Here is a 21,090-nt window from a genome sequence, read left to right as displayed (position 1 = left end):
AAGGCGCGACAGGTAGCGCCACTACCGAACACTTCTAACAGCAGCGACATGGACGACGACGAGGAAGACGCCGCGTCGGTCCACGTGGTACGCATGCTCAACACCCTGGCAGCCACATCGTCCAACGAACCCATGTGCACCGTCCATGTCCACAGCCAAGCGGTCAGAGCCCTCATCGACACCGGCGCAACGATAAACCTAATGGCAGCCAGCGTGTACCAGTGCCTGGAGGATGCCCCCATGCTTCACCCCACCAGAGTGCAAGTATTCGCCTACGGGACCCGACGCCCTTTGCGCCTCTGCGGTGTGTTCCGGACAACCGTGTCTCACAACTCCACGCAGCTGCAGACAAAGATCTATGTATCCCAGGAAGGGTCAGGGTTCCTCCTCGGCTGCAAGACTGCACGTGAACTGGGGCTCATCCATTTTGCCCTAACAGTACAAGCACAAGGCCTAGATCACCTGGTCGCAGACCACTCCTCGCTGTTCGAAGGCATTGGATGTCTACGAGGCCCTCCCGTCCGACTCCACATCGACCAGTCAGTGGCCCCTGTAGCCCTCCGACACAGGCGGATTGCTTTCCACCTCCGACCCAAAGTGGAAGCCGAACTTAAAATGCTAGAGCAAGCCGGAATCATCGAGAGGGTGACGGGACCCACCCCGTGGGTATCCCCTATTGTCGTAGCCAAGAAGCCAAAGCAACCTGACGCAGTGAGGATATGCGTGGATATGCGCCTCCCCAACCTGGCCATCAAAAGAGAACGTCATCTGACGCCAACCATCGATGACATCATCGGGGAGCTCGCTGGATCCAAATGGTTCTCCAAGATGGATCTGCGGTCAGGGTACCATCAGATCCCGCTGCACCCGGACTCGCGCCCAATCACAACTTTTTCCACACATGCTGGCCTGTGGAGGTACACGAGGCTCAACTTCGGCATCTCCAGCGCCGCCGAGGTGTTTCAGAACATCATCCACACCGTCCTCCAAGGCCTGGATGGAGTCCTAAACGTGAGCGACGACATCCTGGTGCATGCCCCGACCCTGGAGGAACACCTCAGACGGCTCCAAGCCGTGTTCAACCGTCTACAAGGGAGAGGTCTGACGCTCCACAAGGCCAAATGCGAATTCCTGCGCAAGGACATAAGCTTTTTCGGATACAAGTTCTCCGATCAAGGAGTAGGGCCTGACCCAGACAAAGTGCGAGACATCCACAACGCGCCAGCGCCCACCTCCATAACAGCAGTCCGCAGCTTCCTGGGCATGGTAACATACTGCGGGCGTTTCATAAAGGATTTGTCCGACCTGACGGGACCACTCCGCGACCTCACCAAGTCGAACGCCACCTGGAAATGGGGTCCGGAGCAACAAGAATCTTTCAACAACACGAAGGCAGCCCTGTCAGCCGACACGACACTAGCGTACTTCAACCCACGGAATGAGTCGCAACTGCTAGTGGATGCCAGCCCCACCGGTCTGGGTGCCGTCCTGTCACAACGGCAGTCATGTGGAGAATGGGCCCCCGTAGCATACGCCAGTCATACCCTCACACCTACGGAGCAGCGCTACTCGCAAATTGAGCGGGAGGCAATTGCCATTCTGTGGGGGTGCCGCCACTTCCACATCTACCTCTATGGCCACCCTTTTTTCAGTCATCACCGACCACAAACCCCTCATACCGCTCTTTCAAGGCTCTTCCTCCCGCCCACCCCCGAGGATAGAAAAATGGGTGCTGCAGCTGCAAGAGTTCCAGTTCTCCGTGGAGTACCGGCCCGGCACACGCAATCCTGCTGATTACCTGTCCAGACACGCTCGCCCTGTCACGGACGCGGAAGCCGCCGAGGCAGCTGCCACTGAGGAATACGTTCGGCTGGTCATCGAGAGGTCGAAACCACGTCCCATGTCCCTGGAGGAAGTTTCCAGAGCCACCAAGGATGACGACTGCCTCCAGATTGCGATCCAGGCCGTCGAGTGCGGAGACTGGAAGGCGCTCCAGAGCCCTGCGTCCTTCCGCACCTCTGACGCCCAAGCCATCCTGAAAGCCCTGTATCTGATTCGACATGAGCTGTCAGTCTCCACCGAAGGATGCCTCCTGAGAGGCCCCCGCCTGGTACTGCCCGGCAGCCTGACCCATCAGGCCGCCTTGCTCGCACATGGATCGCACCAGGGGATCGTCAAATCCAAAAGTAGACTCCGGAGCAAGGTATGGTTCCCCGGGCTGGACAGAGCAGTCGAAGAAGTGGTCCACAGATGTCCCGTGTGTCTGGCAACAAGTCTTCCCAACCCTCCGGCGCCCGTGGCAACCGAAGAAGGCCCGACATCCCCGTGGGTACGGGTGAGTGCAGACTTCGGCAGCCTCCCTGGAGGCAAGTATATGCTGGTTGTGGTAGACGACTTCTCCCGCTACCCGGAGGTGGAAATCGTATCGTCAACAGCAGCCTCAGAAGTGATACCAAAATTTGAGAAGATAATTGCCACCCATGGGCTCATGAAAGAAGTCCGCACAGACAACGGCCCGCCATTCAATGGCAGCGAGTTCACAGACTATCTCCAGAGCCAAAACGTGAAGCACAGACGAATCACGCCAAGATGGCCTCAAGCCAATGGAGAGGTCGAGAGACTGATGAGGACACTGAATAAAACAATACAGATTGCAATTGCTGACGGCCAGTGCCTGGAGTTAGCCATCTACCAGTTCCTCCGGGAATACCTCCTGACACCACATTGCACCACAGGAGTCTCCCCGAGCCGACTCTCATTTAACCGAGTCATGGCAGACACCATCCCACATCACCCGGCATGGGAGCTCGCCCCAAACCCGAAGAACAGGTCCATGGAGCAACGCACAAGAACCAACCAAGAGGCGTCCAGGCGGAGACGAGCATCGGACAGCCCGATACAAGTAGGGGACAAGGTTCTAGTGAAAGACCGCCACCCCGGAGGAAAGTTCCGCCTGCCATTTGAACTACACCCATGGACTGTAACAGAGATCAAAGGAACCATGATCACGGCTGTCAGGGGTGGAGAGACTGTCACAAGAAACATCTTGTTTTTCAAGCAAGTACCAGACCCTGACTCTGATCAAGATGAGTGGCAACCAACATCCCAGATGCTGCCATCAGGACCGGAGGAAGCTGGCGCTGCGACGGCTCGAGCCGAAGACACCACCCCGACTGTTCCAACCACAGAGAGTACAGAGGAAGAGTCCAACGTCAACGACAGCAGGAGTGCAGAAGAGCCGCTCCCAGCTACAGGAGAATGCCGGAGCCAAACAAGATACAGCCTGCGTCCATGTCCAAAGCCTTCCCAGAGGTACCGGGACTTTGTAGCACAGTGTTGGCGTTGAGCTGATCGAGATGGCTGACCCCGCCGAGACTAAAGTAAGACTGTTCTTTTGTTTGCTCTTTGAAATGTTGTGTTTGCCACCTTTTGAGCAGAGACTGATCCAGAGACTTTGAGGGGACTTTGTTTACGCTCCACAGCCAATCCTCACAGCATGCTGTGCTGACCTGATAGACTATTGAACTGTTGTGTGTTATTTTCCTGTTCTGTTCATTTCATCCCTAGGTAAAGGAGGAATGTAGTGTTGCTGCCAGTGGGGTTTACCACTGCAGCACACGCCCCCTCCCACTGGTCTTCACATGTGTTGCCCCTAAGGCGTAAGGGGGCTTTGGTACAGCCCTTGCGTGAACGTAACGTAAGCCTGCAAATAAAAGCCAGGCACGCCTGGGCGTGGCCAGTTGGCTACTGAACCACCAACGTAGCACGTGTGTCCGGCTAACCTTTATTTCTAGGCCCCCGGCCAGTTGTATTGCAGGACACTACAGTCGTGTCCCCTGCAACTTTCGGCCTCCTCGGGTCCCCAACTGCACAACCTTCAATCTCAAGGGTCCTTTTCACGGGGGTGAGTACAGCGATGTGTATCTCCCAGTATGAAGTGATTGGCTCCGATACCGCTACGTGCTATTTATTTATATATATATATATATATATATATATATATATATATATATATATATATATATATATATATATATATATATATTTCTTTGATTTCTCCCTTGACTAGAATCGACCGCCTTCAAACCGTGGGTCGTGTCGGACCCCCAGAGAGTATGTCTGTAAAATCGATAAATTACTCCTTGCAAACCAGGAGTGAAAACGCCATGTGTGGTGCACCAAATCTCTTTATACGGCCTCAGTCGAACGCATTTTGGAACGCTGTGCTTCTTGCTCACCGACAAGCAAGGAGCACAGCGCTCCGAAACACATGGCGTTGTCATTCCTGATGTGCAAGGAGTAATTTACGGATATATATATATATATATACATATATACATATATTTATATATAAACCATGGCCACAATTTCTCAAAGCGCCCAAAATTGGACAGCACACACGGGAAGGATGTTTAAGCAAAATGCTTTATTGTGCAGACCCCCTGCACCAACAGACTTGTTTCGGCTTGCTGCTTCTTCTGTGTCAGTTACACCCTGGAAACACAGAAGCTTTAATGTCTGAAAATGCATCACGTGTCATTCGTGAAAAGAGAAGATAGACCAAACATGGTGTGAAATACCTGATTTCATGGCGGCCATCTTAGAAAGTGGTTATAAACATAAAACAGTGTAATAAGTGAATACTCCTATGTTTGTGACTAGTGCCAAGTGATTGATAAAACAAAAGAATCGGCAGAGAGAAAGCATTTAAGTTCCTAGACACAATAAATGGAACCAATAATACATGTAAATAATTGACATTCAATATGATGACAATAACAACAGTGTCATCTAGTGAATATATATTGATATGAAATCATTTCATTTAAGCTTCCTCCCGCACATCTCTATATTAAGCCCTGAATGGGCTAGCGTCTCTCGGGAGATTCATAATAATGGCGGATTCATGATGCTCTAATTCAATTGAATATTTGTCTCAAATTCTAGATGAAAAAAAGGGTTGTAATTATTAGAGGAGGGTCTAAGATTGAATATCTTATCTTAATCCAAGTTTACCCACATATCCTCATCATTGTTGAGACCTACATGGGTCTTCGTTTGGAGATCTATAATATATTTTGACTCCAAGATGCACAGTGTTTTAACTCTGTCTCCTCCCCTTTCACTTTTTGGTACCTGGTCGATACAATAAAATTTCAACAAGCCACAGTTACTTTAGTGGAAAGTCTCGAAGTGACGAGCCACAGGATAAGTTGTATCCTTTTTGGCGATGGCTCGCATATGTTCCAGGATTCACTTTTCCAATCAATTTATAAAGCGCACTACATACCCGTGAGGGTCTCAAGGCGCTGGGAGGGGGGAAGCTGCTACTGTTCGAAGAGCCAGGTCTTGAGGGGTCTCCTGAAGGTTAGAAGGTCTTCGGTCTGCCACAGGCAGATGGGGAGGGTGTTCCATGTCTTGGCGGCGAGGTGGAACGGTGGCTAGGGCGCGGTCTGTGGAGCAGAGCTGGCCGGTGGGGGTGTAGAGGCTGAGTCGGCTGTTGAGGTACGCTGGCCTGGTGTTGTGGAGAGTCTTGTGTGCATAGGTGAGGAGTTTGAAGGTTATCTTCTTGTTGATGGGGAGCCAGTGCAGGTCTCAGGTGGGGTGTGATGTGGCTGCGGCAAGGGATGTTGAGGATCAGGCGTGCGGATGCGTTCTGGATGCGTTGGAGTCGTTTCAGGAGTTTGGCCAGGGCTCCTGCGTAGAGAGCCGTTCCGTAGTCCAGTCTGCTGCTGACGAGGACCTGGAAGACCATCCTTCTTGTTTCGGTGGGGATCCACTTGAAGATCCTGCGAAGAATGCAGAGGGTGTTGAAGCAGGAGGAGGAGACGGCGTTGAGCTGCTGATTCATGGAGAGGGTGGAGTCGAGGATGACCCCTAATTTGCATGCGTAGTCTGTGGGTGTGGGGGGTGCTCCTAGTGCAGTCGGCCACCAGGAGTTGTCCCAGGCCGAGGGGGTGAATCCGAGGATGAGGACCTCCGTCTTGTCCGAGTTCAGCTTCAGTCAGCTGTTTCTCATCCAGTCGGCGACGGCCTTCAATCCTTCGTGGAGGTTGGTTTTGGCGGTCCGGGGGTCTTTGGTGAGGGAGAGGATGAGCTGGGTGTCGTCGGCGTAAGAGATGATGTTGAGGTCGCGGTGTTGTGGGACGTGGGTGAGTGGTGCCATGTAGACGTTGAACAGCGTTGGGCTGAGGGATGAGCCTTGGGATCCGCCGCAGACTATCTTGGTGGCTTCAGAGCAGAAGGGGGGAGCGGACACTCTGTGTTCTGTTGGGGAGGAAGGAGGTGGTCCAGTCCAGGGACTTCTCTTGGATTCCGGCATCGTAGAGGCGTGTTCGTAGTGTGTGGTGGCAGACCGCGCCAAAGGCGGCTGACAGGTCCAGGAGGATGAGGGCCGTCGTTTCTCTGTTGTCAAGCAGGGTCCTGATGTCATCGGTGGCGGCGATGAGGGCAGTTTTGGTGGTGTGGTTGCTGCGGAACTCGGACTGGGACGGGTCCAGGATGCTGTTCTCCTCGAGGAAGCTGGTCAGTTGTTTGTCGACGGCTTTTTTGATGACCTTTGCCAGGAACGGGAGCAGGGAGATGGGTCGGAAGTTCTTGAGGTCCTTGGGGTCCGCCTTGGGTTTCTTGAGTAGGGCGGTGATCTCTGCGTACTTCCAGCTCTCCGGGAAGGTCACTGTCTCGAAGGAGATGTTGATGGTTTTCTGGAGATGGAGTGCGATAGTGCTGCTTGCTTTGTTGAAGATGTGGTGTGGGCAGGGGTCTTCTGGGGATTCCGAGTGGATGGTGTTCATGATCCTGATGGTGTCGTCGGTGATGTTAGTCCATGCGAGCAGGCGGTTGGTGTGGGTGGTGGTCGTGGGTTTCAATGGTTGCCGGGGTGGAGACGGCGGCGAAGCTGTCATGGATGTCTGTGATCTTGCGATGGAAGAAGGTGGCCAGCGAAATGCACAGGTCTTGTGACGGTGGGATGTCATTGGAGTTGGCGCTGGGGTTGGAGAGTTCCTTCACAATGTTGAAGAGCTCTTTGCTGTTGTGTGCGTTGTTGCCTAGGCGGTCTTTGAAGGAGGTCCTTTTGGCGGATCTGATGAGGTGGTGGTGTCTGCAGGTGGTGTTCTTGTGGGCTGTTTAGCTTTCCGGTGTTCGTTCACGGATCCAGTTTTTCTCGAGTTTTCGGCAGGTTCGCTTGCAGGCCTGGAGGTCTTCAGTGAACCAGCTGGCTCTCTTGCTAGTGTGGGTGTTGGGGGGCTTCTTGAGCAGGGCGAGGGTGTTGGCGCAGTCGTCAATCCACTGTCTCAGGCTACTGGCTGCAGCGTCGGAGTGGGACGGGTCTGCGGGTGGGCTCTGGGCGAGGCCGGTGGTTAGCTGGTCTTCTGTGACTTTGCTCCAGCGGCAGCGAGGCATCTGCTTGGTCCGGTGGTGTATGGTAGGTTTCCGGAAGGTGAAGTGGATTCAGCGGTGGTCGGTCCAGTGGAGTTCGGTGGTATGAGGGCCGTCGTTTCTCTGTTGTCAAGCAGGGTCCTGATGTCATCGGTGGCGGCGATGAGGGCAGTTTTGGTGCTGTGGTTGCTGCGGAACTCGGACTGGGACGGGTCCAGGATGCTGTTCTCCTCGAGGAAGCTGGTCAGTTGTTTGTCGACGGCTTTTTTGATGACCTTTGCCAGGAACGGGAGCAGGGAGATGGGTCGGAAGTTCTTGAGGTCCTTGGGGTCCGCCTTGGGTTTCTTGAGTAGGGCGGTGATCTCTGCGTACTTCCAGCTCTCCGGGAAGGTCACTGTCTCGAAGGAGATGTTGATGGTTTTCTGGAGATGGAGTGCGATAGTGCTGCTTGCTTTGTTGAAGATGTGGTGTGGGCAGGGGTCTTCTGGGGATTCGGAGTGGATGGTGTTCATGATCTTGATGGTGTCGTCGGTGATGTTAGTCCATGCGAGCAGGCGGTTGGTGTGGGTGGTGGTCGTGGGTTTCAATGGTTGCCGGGGTGGAGACGGCGGCGAAGCTGTCATGGATGTCTGTGATCTTGCGATGGAAGAAGGTGGCCAGCGAAATGCACAGGTCTTGTGACGGTGGGATGTCATTGGAGTTGGCGCTGGGGTTGGAGAGTTCCTTCACAATGCTGAAGAGCTCTTTGCTGTTGTGTGCGTTGTTGCCTAGGCGGTCTTTGAAGGAGGTCCTTTTGGCGGATCTGATGAGGTGGTGGTGTCTGCAGGTGGTGTTCTTGTGGGCTGTTTAGCTTTCCGGTGTTCGTTCACGGATCCAGTTTTTCTCGAGTTTTCGGCAGGTTCGCTTGCAGGCCTGGAGGTCTTCAGTGAACCAGCTGGCTCTCTTGCTAGTGTGGGTGTTGGGGGGCTTCTTGAGCAGGGCGAGGGTGTTGGCGCAGTCGTCAATCCACTGTCTCAGGCTACTGGCTGCAGCGTCGGAGTGGGACGGGTCTGCGGGTGGGCTCTGGGCGAGGCCGGTGGTTAGCTGGTCTTCTGTGACTTTGCTCCAGCGGCAGCGAGGCATCTGCTTGGTCCGGTGGTGTATGGTAGGTTTCCGGAAGGTGAAGTGGATTCAGCGGTGGTCGGTCCAGTGGAGTTCGGTGGTATGATTGAAGAAGACGTGGGAGCTTGCTGAGAAGATGGGGTCAAGCGTGTGGCCAGAGGTGTGGATGGGTGTAGTGATGAGTTGTCTGAGTCAGAGGTTGTCGATCAGGGCGGAGAAGTTGGGGTCGTTATTGTTCTCGAGGTGGAAGTTCAGGTCCCCGAGGAGGATGTAGTCTGTGGAGGCGAGGGCGTGTGTGCTGATGAAGTCGGCGATGGAGTCGCTGAACTGCGGACGGGGTCCGGGTGGTCTGTAGACGAGGGTCCCTCTGAGGGTGGTGTTGGGGGTCAGTGTGGATCTGGAAGTGCAGGTGTTCGGCGGTGCTCAGGGTGTCGTCGATATCTATCGAGATTTTGACAGTGTTTTTGTGGACGATGGCGATTCCTCCCTCTAATCCGTTGGTGCAGTCCTTGCATGTGATCCTGTAGCCTTCCGGGATGGCTATGGAGATGTCGGGTGCTGAGGAAGGGTTCAGCCAGGTCTCCGTCAGAAAGGGGACGTCTGGGGCGTTGGTGTCGAGTAGGTCTCAGAGTTCGTCGGCGTGTCTGCTGGCGGAGTGGGTGTTGAGCAGGATGCATCTGAGGAAGTTGGGTTCTTCGGTGGGTGGGCTGGCAGGTCAGATGCTGGTGAAACTGCAGTTCCGGCAGGAGAAGGGTCCTTGGGTGCGCTTTGGGACGGCCAGGCAGCAGGTACGTGATCATCTGGCGTTGAGTGTGTGGAGGGTACTGGAGTCGTAGCGGAGGCGGGCGTTGTGGCGCTTGTGGGGGCCAGAGGTCCTGGGGCTGGGCGCGGTCCAGGTTCAGACGGGCGCAGACAGGCTTGCCTAAGTGCCAGCGGTGCGGCCGCTGCGTGGCCCCCATAAGAGGGGATGTGGGAAGGAGGAGCAGCTGGGAGGCAGGAGTGGGGCGGCGAATGGGAATGTGGGGGGCGGGGCCTGCAGGGATGCAGCAGTGGGAAAAGGAGCCGGAGGAGTACGGCAGGGAGGCGGGGGGAAAAAACTGTCGCAACACGGGCACAGAAAAGAAGGGCAGGGGAAAACTATGTATGTCAGAGGGGAGAGAGGAACAAATGTAAATGTAAATGTCAAGGTATTTGTAGAGCGCACTGCCACCAAGCGGTTTCCTGGCGCTATTACTCATACCGCTGTGGAACCCTTCCTGGCTTTTCCTGTGAAGGACAGTGAGACCTGGCCGTGTGGCATCGTGGGGAGCGACCTGCCTCTTTTTGGCGGAATAAATTGAGCTCCCTATATAGCATTTAGAGCAAGGACATTCTAAACAATATATGGTGTATTCAGAGTTACAGTTAAGAAGTCTGTGGTTTGTTCTGGATGGCCTAGGGTCCCATGGCCTCCCTTTATAATTTGTCACTTTCTGGCTGTATTTACAGGCCTTTCAAGGCATGCACAGGTAAAAACCTGTAGCTTTCATTGTATTGGACGGGGCTGCATCATAGTGGCTATGAATTAAATGGTCTCTTAAGGACTGACATCGTCTATATGTGACCTGAGGACGCATTGGAAGACTGCCTTCAACACTGTATCAGTGTGGAGAGAGTTCCAGTTATTTTTAAAGATCTGCACAATCTTGCCAGATTTTTCATTATACTGTGTAATCATTCTGGCAGAACCATCCTGGTTCTTAGTCTTAGTTTTATTTGCTATTAATAAGTCAGACCTATTGATTAGGTTCACTCTAGCTTCAGCCTGGGACAGCTCTGCATTATTGTAACCCATCTTCTTGAATCTTGCTAAGGCTAGGTCTTTAGCCTGTCCGTAATCTGATCTAGTGGAGCAATTACGTTTAAGTCGCATAAGCTCTCCAAATGGAATATTTCTCACTATGCTGTTAGGATGGTGACTTCCAGCATACAGGACAGAATTGCCCGCGGTTGGCTTCCTATACAGTCTTGTGCATAAAGTATTGTCCTCTACATAGACTTCTAAGTCCAAATAGTTAACTGTAGTTTTGCTAATGGATCCTGAGAATGTTAGATTCAAATTGTTATTATTTAGAGAGGCAATGTACTCCTCAGCTGAGGACCGTTGCCTCGCCAAACAATAAAAAGGTTGTCTATGTATCTTGCCCTTACTGCCACCTTGTCAATCCATTGATCATGTGTTTCACCCCAGTCCACGTCCTTCTCCCACTAGCCAACAAAAAGTTTTGCATAGCTTGAGGCGAAGCACATGCCCATCGCTGTACGGCGTTGCTGTCTGTACAGTTGTCCTGCAAACATAAAAATATTATTTTCCAGACAGAAAATGAGAATTTTTTGAAGCATTAGATTGTGTTTTTGGAATCTAAGGGATCACTTGTTGAGGAACCATTCGACTACTGTGATGCCATCTGTGTGGATTGTGCGTTTTATTATGTTGTTGCAGTGGGTGAGTCCTTGGTCTCTGTCGGGATTCCCTTATTACCTCCTCTTCAGCCTTCCCCATCCCAGTCCTAACTACATGAGCATAGCTCCTCCCAACCGAAACTCCCAAGCCACTCAAAACCCATCTCTTCCCTCCTGGCACATACTCCGAGGCATATAGCCATGTGACCCACCTGCCCACATCCCGTTTGTTTTTTCTGCTGGAGCTGTTTCCGGGCTTGTCTCCTCGTGGGCGTGCCTTCGGCCTCCCGTAGGTAAGTGTGAGGCAGTCTGCTTGAGCGGCCGTCGTTCTGCCCTACATGCCTACCTGGGTGCTTGTCTAAGTCCCTGCTATAGCGGGACTCAGGTGTTGGGGACCGGTCTGCCTGTGGCAAGGTTTCGGTCCTGCTGCGGCTTCCCCTTTTCCGGTGGTTCCGTGCTCTAGTGGCAACACATGGGAGGGAGGGGAGGTGTGTGGGCGTGGCTTTGCCTTTCTCTGCACGCCGAAGGCGTGGGGGTTGTAGTGTTGCTGCCAGTGGGGTGTACCACTGCAGCACACGCCCCCTCCCACTGTTTCTGAATGTGTCGCCCCTCAGGCGTAGAAGGGCTTTGGTAGAGCCCGTACGTAAGCGTGGACACGCTCCCCTGTGAATAAAGAGCCCAGGGCCCTGGGCGTGGTCAGTTGGTGACTAGCCACTAATGTTAACACGTGTGTCCGAGAGTACTGATTTCTAGGCCCCTAGGCCAGGACACCACATTGGCGACGAGGCGGTGGCCCCCGGCCCCACCGCGTGCCCTACATCACCGTGCCCTGCCACCGGCGCCCCTACTGCCTGGCAGCCCATCTACGAGCGGCCCTTCGACGGCTGCCCAGTTGCTCCTCGCCGCGCCGCCCTGCACCAGCATCCAGGGTCGCCTGCCCCGGCCGCGCCTTCAAGGACTCACCCAGTCTGCCCAGCATCGGGAGTGCCCTGCCGGCGTGCCTGCAGCGGCCCGCGCCGCCCTCCGGCGTTCCCGCTCGACTCCCGCCTGCCTCCAGAGCCGTCCTGCGGCCATCCTCCACGACGTGACCGGCGTGTCACCTGCAGGTACCTGCTGCTGCCAGTCTCCGGTGTCTCCTGCTACCCCTGGGCCCCCAATCTTGGCCTGCCACCGACAGCGCCAACCCAGCGGGACGTCTCCAGTCTTCCCGCGCATGCGCAGGAGGCGCCCAGCAACACGTCCCCGACGTGCACCGCGGAATCTCACGCATCTCGCGTGTCCTCGACCCAGCGGATCCCTGCCATCCCTCGCGCTTCCGGCGGACCTGCGCCAGGGTGTGTCTCCCAAGTGCACACCTCTTCCCACAGTTTTTGTGGAGGCCCCACTGCTTCCCGCTGCCTGCTAAGAGCGTCCAAACGGCTCGCAGAGCCCCGCTCCTGCCGCCATGGCCAATGTACCGCCCCTGGAGCCTTTCTCCGTCACGGGAACGCCTCCCTCGCAAGCAACACAGTGGCGCAAGTGGGTTGAACGCTTGGAGAACTATTTTATCGCTGCGGACATCGCAGTGGCGCGGCGTCGCGCCATGCTATTACACCTGGGAGGGGAGGCGATCCACGACATCTCCAAGGACATCACAGAAGGTGACACTCCACACACCTACGCCACCCTGCGAGACGCCATTACAAGATATTTCGAACCCTTCACGAGCGCGGATTATGAACGTTTCCTGCTCCGACAAGCTCGCCAGCTTTCGGAGGAATCGGTTGATGTATTCTATGCGCGCCTCAAGAAACTAGCCAGCACGTGCACGCTCCCTGACGCGGAAGACGAGATTCGCGCCCAATTCATACAGGGGTGTTCCTCTCTGAAGCTGCGAGAGAGGGTGCTGGAGACGGACGCCATGCCCATGCGCGACATTCTCGCATTAGGACGCTCTAAAGAACTCTCCAAGGCTCGGGCAGCCCACATGGAGCCAGATCCAGCAGTCAAAATCAAGACAGAGCCAGTATGCGCGGTCAAGTCACAACGTCCAGAAAACCGGATGAGGCCTCAGAGGAAGGACCAGCACATCAGCCCCAGTCCTCCCGCGATCGTACCTGCATTTGGTGCGGGGGTGCCACCCCACATAAAGGCGCCTGCCCAGCCCAAGGTAAAATCTGCAGCGCGTGTGGGAAAGCCAACCACTTTGCAAGCGTCTGCCTACCATCGTAACGGAAGAAGCAAAGCGGCCCACCCAGGAAGGCGCGACAGGTAACGCCACTACCGAACACGTCGAACAGCGACGACATGGACGACGACGAAGAAGACGCTGCGTCAGTCCACGTGGTCCGCATGCTCAACACCCTGGCGGCCACGTCGTCAAACGAACCAATGTGCACCGTCCAAGTCCATGGCCAAGCACTCAGAGCCCTCATCGACACCGGCGCAACGATAAATCTCATGGCTGCCAGCGTGTACCAGTGCCTGGAGGATGCCCCCACACTTCACCCCACCAGAGTGCAAGTGTTCGCCTACGGGACCCGGCACCCATTGCGCCTGTGCGGAGTGTTCCGAACAACCGTGTCCCACAATTCCACACAGCTGCAGACAAAGATCTACGTATCCCAAGAAGGATCAGGGTTCCTCCTTGGCTGCAAGACCGCACGTGAACTTGGTCTCATTCACTTTGCCCTAACTGTGCAGGCTCAAGGTCTAGATCATCTGGTCGCAGAACACTCCTCGTTGTTCGAAGGTATTGGGTGCCTACGAGGCCCTCCCGTCAGACTCCACATTGACCAGTCAGTGGCCCCAGTAGCCCTCTGGCACAGGCGGATTGCATTCCACCTCCGACCCAAAGTGGAAGCCGAACTGAAGATGTTAGAGCAAGCCGGGATCATTGAACGGGTGACTGGCCCCACCCCGTGGGTGTCCCCCATTGTCGTGGCCAAGAAGCCGAAGCAACCTGACGCAGTAAGGATATGCGTGGATATGCGCCTCCCCAACCTGGCCATCAAAAGAGAACGTCATCTGACGCCAACCATCGATGACATCATCGGGGAGCTCGCAGGATCCAAGTGGTTCTCTAAGATGGACCTGAGATCGGGGTACCATCAGATCCCGCTTCACCCGGATTCGCGCCCAATCACGACCTTCTCCACACATGCCGGCCTGTGGAGGTACACGAGACTCAACTTCAGCATCTCAAGCGCAGCCGAAGTGTTTCAAAATATCATCCACAACGTCCTCCAAGGCCTCGATGGGGTATTGAATGTGAGCGACGATATCCTGGTGCATGCCCCGACTCCAGAAGAACACATCAGACGACTCCAAGCTGTGTTCAACCGTCTAGAAGAGAGAGGACTGACGCTCCACAAAGACATGTGCGAATTTTTGCGATAAGACATAAGCTTCTTCGGATACAAGTTCTCCGATCAAGGAGTGGGACCTGACCCAGAAAAAGTAAGAGACATCCACAACGCGCCGGCGCCCACCTCCGTAACAGCAGTCCGCAGCTTCTTGGGCATGGTGACATACTGTGGACGTTTCATAAAAGACCTGTCCGACCTAACTGGACCACTCCACGACCTCACGAAGTCGAATGCCACCTGGAAGTGGGGCCCGGAGCAGCAAGAATCCTTTTTGAACACGAAAGCAGCCCTGTCAGCTGACACGACACTGGCATATTTCAACCCACGGAATGAGTCTCAACTGCTGGTCGACGCCAGCCCCACCGGTCTGGGAGCCGTCCTGTCACAACGGCAATCCTGCGGATAATGGGCCCCCGTTGCGTACGCCAGCCGTACCCTCACGCCTACCGAACAACGCTACTCCCAAATTGAGCGGGAGGCCATTGCTATTCTGTGGGGTTGCCGCCATTTCCACATTTACCTCTACGGCCACCCTTTTTTAGTTATCACCGACCACAAGCCCCTCATACCGCTCTTTCAAGGCTCTTCCTCCCGCCCACCCCCAAGGATTGAGAAGTGGGTGCTGCAGCTGCAAGAGTTCCAGTTCTCTGTGGAATACAGACCCGGTACACGCAATCCTGCAGACTACCTGTCCAGACACGCCCGACCTGTTACCGACGCGGAAGCCGCCGAAGCAGCGGCCACGGAGGAGTACGTCCGGCTGATCGTCGAAAGGTCAAGGCCACGTCCCATGTCCCTAGAAGAGGTTTCAAGAGCCACTAAAGACGATGACTGTCTCCAGATCGCGATCCATGCCGTTGAATGTGGTGACTGGAAGGCTCTCCAGAGCCCTGCGTCCTTTCGCACCTCTGACGCTCAAGCCATCCTGAAGGCCCTGTACCAGATCCGACACGAACTGTCTGTCTCCACGGAAGGATGCCTCCTGAGAGGCCCCCGACTGGTGTTACCCAGCAGCCTGACCCACCAAGCTGCCTTGCTGGCACACGGATCACACCAAGGAATCGTCAAATCCAAGAGCAGACTCCGGAGCAAGGTGTGGTTCCCCGGGCTCGACAGAGCAGTTGAAGAGGTGATCTACAGGTGTCCAGTGTGTCTTGCGACAAGCCTTCCAAACCCTACGGCGCCCGTGGTAACCGAAGAAGGCCCCACGTCCCCGTGGGTGCGTGTGAGTACGGACTTTGGCAGCCTCCCCGGGGGCAAATACATGCTCGTCGTGGTGGACGATTTCTCTCGATATCCGGAAGTAGAAATTGTATCGTCAACAGCAGCCTCGGAAGTAATACCAAAATTCGAAAAGATAATCGCCACCCACGGGCTCATGAAAGAAGTCCGCACCGACAACGGACCCCCATTCAACGGCACCGACTTCACGGCATACCTCCAGAGCCAGGGCGTAAAGCACAGACGGATCACGCCAAGGTGGCCCCAGGCCAACGGAGAGGTCGAGAGACTGATGAGAACCTTGAATAAAACAATACAAATTGCAGTTGCAGACGGCCAGTGCCTGGAGCTAGCCATTTACCAATTCCTCCGAGAATACCGCCTGACCCCGCATTGCACTACAGGAGTCTCCCCAAGCCGACTCTCATTCAATCGAGTCATGGCAGACACCATCCCGCATCACCCAGCGTGGGAGCTAGCCCCAAACCCAAAGAACCGGTCCATGGAGCAACGCGCCAGAACCAACCAAGAAGCATCCCGACGGAGAAGAGCAATGGACAGCCCCATACAAGTCGGAGACACGTTTCTGGTGAAAGACCGCCACCCCGGAGGGAAGTTCCGCCTGCCCTTCGAATTGAACCCATGGACTGTGACAGAGATCAACGGAACCATGGTCACCGCTGTCAGGAATGGGGAATATGTCACAAGAAACATCTCGATCTTCAAGCAAGTACCGATGGAAAGCACAGACCCCGACCAGGACGAGTGGCACCCGACCCCCCAGCGTCGACCATCAGGACCGGAGGAAGCAGACACCGCCCCGGATCGAGCTGAAGACACCACGCCGAGCATCCACGCCCCTGTGAAACCAGAGGAAGAATCCAACGCCAATGATGCCAGGGACACAGCAGAACCACCCACAGCTACGGGGGAGGGCCGAAGCCAAACAAGATACAGCCTGCGTCCATATCCAAAGCCTTCCCAGAGGTATTGTGACTTTGTGGCACAGTGCTGGCGTTGATCGTGATGGCTGACCCCGCCGAGATTAAAGTAAGACTGTTCTGTTTTTTTATATTCAAAGTGTTATAAGGTTCATCAGTTGAGCAGAGACTAAACCAGAGACAGTTGGCGAACTTTGTTTGTTTTCTACAACCAACTCCCACAGCATGGTTGCCGCCTGAAGACTATTAAGCATCTGTATGTTTGTTTTCGTTTTCCTTTTTATCCCTAGGTAAAGGAGGAATGTAGTGTTGCTGCCAGTGGGGTGTACCACTGCAGCACACGCCCCCTCCCACTGTTTCTGAATGTGTCGCCCCTCAGGCGTAGAAGGGCTTTGGTAGAGCCCGTACGTAAGCGTGGACACGCTCCCCTGTGAATAAAGAGCCCAGAGCCCTGGGCGTGGTCAGTTGGTGACTAGCCACTAATGTTAACACGTGTGTCTGAGAGTACTGATTTCTAGGCCCCTAGGCCAGTACACCACAGGGGTAGGTATTCTCCTCGGAGGTCTTCTGCTTGTGGGGCTGGGCTCTCATTTACAAGGCCGAGTTGCCCACTGTTTGGTCTGCTTTACTAAGAAACAGGGGTTTTGAAAGAGGTCCGGCAGTGCGCTGTGTGCTTTTAGGTGCCGTGAACTCTGGTTTGAAGTCCGGGAGCAGCGGGTGCTGTGTGTTGCGGCCTGCACCCGCAGGGCATTTACCAGTGGTTCCCGGCAGTCTATGCACTTGGGTCCTCCAGAGTGGCTGAGTTTATTCATTAGGTGCAGTGGGTTCTGCGCCTGGTGTTTCGTTCTGTCCTGCGTGTGTTGGGAGTGGGACATAGGGCGTGTCTGGGGGGTCTTACCTGGAGTGTTCTCTCTTGTGGGAGGCTTCCGAGGGCAGTCCGCTTGTTTTCTTTACGGAAGGAGCCTGCGTGATTAGTTGTTTTATACTTTGCTCCGTTGTCTCTGATTGGCCATTTTCGAGTCCGCCTCCGGTCCAGTTGGGGATTGGCTATAGGTGGTGGCGTTTCACTGATTGGCCCTTTAGGCCTTGGTTGATTGGTCTGGGTATTTATGGATGTGTGGTTTCTCTGATTTATGGTGTCCATTATGGAAGGTTGTGGTTCTGTTGTTAGTGTGCTCGACGGTGAGGAGGAGGAGGTGGTGGTTGCTAGGCCCCTTCCGCTGCTCCTTCCCTGGCTGAGGTGCAGAAGATGATTGAGGCCACAGTGGCTGCAGCTTTTCAGGCTCATGGTCCCCCGGGCCCAAAAAAGCAAAGGTTGGATGCCTCGGCGTAGGTCGATCCAGACATTGATTCTGAAGATGAGGTGAAGGGTCGTTTTGTTCAGGGTGCAGACCTTTGCTGTGTTCTGCAGCGTGTTCGGGAGAATGTAAGGTTCCCTAGTCCCTTGGAGGGTGGAGAGTCTGAAGACTTTTTGCCAATTACCTGAAGAGGAGCCGTAGAGCCTCCCCATTCATAAATCTGTGAGGAATGTGCTGGAGGGGGAGTGGAAGGATGTTGACAAACATACCTTTCCCCGGTTTCTGGCGAAGAGGTATCCTTTACAGGGGTTCGTGGAGGAATTCCCAGCTGTAGTGAAGGTGGATTCCCTGCTGGCTGGTATGGCATCTCAGAGCCTGGTGGTGTCGGAGGATGCTGTTCCTTTGGATCCTGGGGACCAGCGGGTTGAGGGGGCCTTGAGGCGGTCCTTTGCTGCCTCTAATCTTGCTGACCGGTCTGTGGCTTTCACCAGCTATCTGGTTCAATCGCTTCTAAATTAAAATTAAAAGACTGTCAGGGTATTTCTGAGCAGCTCTTGTAGGATGAGGATCCCTCAGAATCTTTGTCCTTGTTGGAACAACAGTTGCGTTTCCTGGCGGATTTGTCCTTCGATTCCCTGAGTTTGGCGGCGGCTGGAGCCTCTGTGGCTGCTCGGTGACAGTTGTGGCTTAAGTCTTGGAAGGTGGAAGCTGCTCGGAAGGCTACTGTGATGAAACTTCCCTTCACGGGCACTAAAGTGTTTTGGGAACCCCTGGAGGCGCTGATTAAAAGACAGCTGAGGATAAGTAGTTGTTCGCTCCGGTCCGCTCTTCTCAGATGGGGAAGTTTGTGGTCTATAAGTGGGCTTTTGGCCAGGCTTTCCAATCTAGGATGGCGGCCCATCCCTTTCGTGGTAGGGGACGTTGCTGGGGTGTCCCTTCCATCCTCAAATCCTGGGGTCAACAGGGGGCTTCCTCCTCTGCAGGTTCCTCCAAGTCAGGACTATGTGGCGATTTCGGGGGGGATGGAGGCCTGTTGGGGGTCGCCTCAAGTCTTTTTTTCCTGTTTGGGAGGAGTTCGTTCGAGATCAGTGGGTCCTGCAGGTGGTCCGACTGGGCTACAGGATCAAATTTGGAGTTCCTCCGGTGGATGTGTTCAGGGCTACCCCTGTTCTCAGATCTTGCTCGAAGTGTCATGCTCTATTGGACGGAGTCCGGGACTTGGTTGCCAAAGGGCCTGTGGTGAGGGTGCCTGTGAGTCAGCAGGGTCGGGGGGTTTACTCGATCTTGTTTCTGATCCAGAAGCCGAACGGGGACTAACGTCCTGTGTTAGATCTGATGGCTGTGAATTTGTGTATCCCTCATCAGTCCTTCAAAATGGTGACTCTGCAGGTGATTCTTCCCTTCTTATCAGTGCCCGAGGCCTCACAACGGTTCCTTTGTTTCTGTGTGGGGGTGGATCATTACCAATTCCAGGTATTGCCGTTTGGCCTGTCTGCCTCTCCTAGGGTGTTTACTAAGGTGTTGGCACCCTTGGTGGGTTTGTAGAATGCCCAGGGGATCCAGGTTTTCCCTTACTTGGAGGATTGGTTGATTTCTTCCTCTTCTTTCCTTCAGGCTCAGGCTCCTTCAATGGTTCGGTGGATTCTGAACTTGGAGAAGTCCCATCTTTGCCCCACTCAGGAACTGCTGTTCATTGTGGGGGGTTTCAATACTTGGGTGGGCAAGGTCTTCCTGTCGGAACCCCGCAGACTGACTCTGGTGCACAAACTGGGGAGGGTGTTGGGGGCTTAGACTTCCACGGCTCACCAATGGTTGCATGTTCAAGGGCTGATGTCAGCTACTGTGATGATTGTTCCCTGGCCTGTTTGCACTTGTACCCCCTGGTGAATCATGTTCTGAGGCATTGGGATCCGGCCTCTCTGGATTACGAGCTGTTGATTCCGGGGGGTGTGACCATCACCCGGGAGTTGTCCTGGTGGCTGGTGGAACTGAATCTCTTACAGGGTTCGCGCTTTATGTCCCAGGAAAGGTTGGTCCTGACTATAGATGCCAGCAAACTCGGTTGAGGGGTGGTGTTGGCTCAGGAGTTGGCGCAGGGGCTGTGGTCTGTGCTGGAGGCAGGCATGTCCTCGAATTGGAGTGATTTGAAGGCGGTTCAGTTGGCGTTGGCTCATTTTTTGCCTTGAATTCTCCAGAGGGATGTCTTGGTGCGGACGGACAACACTGTGGTGGTGTGTTATATCAACCACCAGGGGAGTACAAGAGTGGCCTCCCTCAAACTGTTGGCTCACCAGATCTGCATGTGGGCGGAGTTGCACTTGTTGTCTCTGAGGGCTTTGCATCTGCCGGGGGTTTTGAACTTCGAGGCAGATCGCCTGAGCCGGGTGTTTTCCTTCCTGTCCGACATGTGCCTGACACGGGAGGTGTTTTGTTGCCTGATGACTCGGTTTGGGTTCCGGTGGTGGACCTGTTTGCCGCTCCGGGGAACGCCTTGAGGGAGAGGTTTTGCTCTCTGGTTCGCTCGGAAGAGGTTTAGAGGGTGGATGCCCTGTCCTTCCGGTGGGAGTTGGCTTGCTGTATGCTTTCCCCCCCCCGATTGCTTTTCTTCCACAGGTCCTGCTGAAGATCAATCTGGATCTGGATCGGGCCTCGGTGGTCCTGGTGGCTCCGGAATATTCCAGAAGGCCTTGGTTCCCTCTGTTGTTAAGGTTGTCGGTGGGGCCTTGTTGGATGTTGCCAGTGGTCCCTTGTCCCTTGTCATCTCCCCCTCTGTCTCTGGAGTGTCTGGTCCGCCTGCATCTAGAGGGTTGACTGTTGAGAGTATGAACCTGGTGGCTTTGGGGTGTTCTCCTTCTGTGGCTGAGTTTATTCAATGGTCCAAGCGCCCTTCCACTCTTCGGTCCTATACCAGGCATTGGGGGTCGTTTCAGTCTTGGTGTTCGGCTCGGGAATGGTCTGCGTTGGAGATGGATCCAGTGCGTGTCTTGAATTTTCTGAAGGATGGATTCGACCTGGGTCTGGCTATGTCCTCGCTGCGGGCTCAGTGGGCCTTTCGGGGTTCGGTCTGTGAGACAGTGGTTCCCCTGGTGTCCAGGTTGTTGAGGAGTTATTTCCTCCAGAAGCCTGTCATTAAGTCCTTTGCGCCTAGTTGGGATCTGCCTCTGGTTTTGGGGGCTTTGCAGGGGGAACCTTTGAACCTCTGCTTGAGGTTTCTTTGTGTTTTTTGACAATCAAGGTGCTTTTCCTTGTCGCTATTACCTCGGCTCGGAGGATTGGTGAGTTGGGCTCCTTGCTTTGTTCTGGGCCCTTTTTGCGTTTTTTTCCTGATCGGGTGGTTCTGCGGCCTGATCCTTCCTTTGT

The sequence above is a fragment of the Lissotriton vulgaris genome, chromosome 8 (assembly GCF_964263255.1).
Source record: "Lissotriton vulgaris chromosome 8, aLisVul1.2, whole genome shotgun sequence".
In the NCBI taxonomy this organism is placed as follows: Eukaryota; Metazoa; Chordata; class Amphibia; order Caudata; family Salamandridae; genus Lissotriton; species Lissotriton vulgaris.
The sequence above is the reverse complement of the archived record's forward strand: the minus strand, read 5'-3'. Positions refer to the sequence as shown.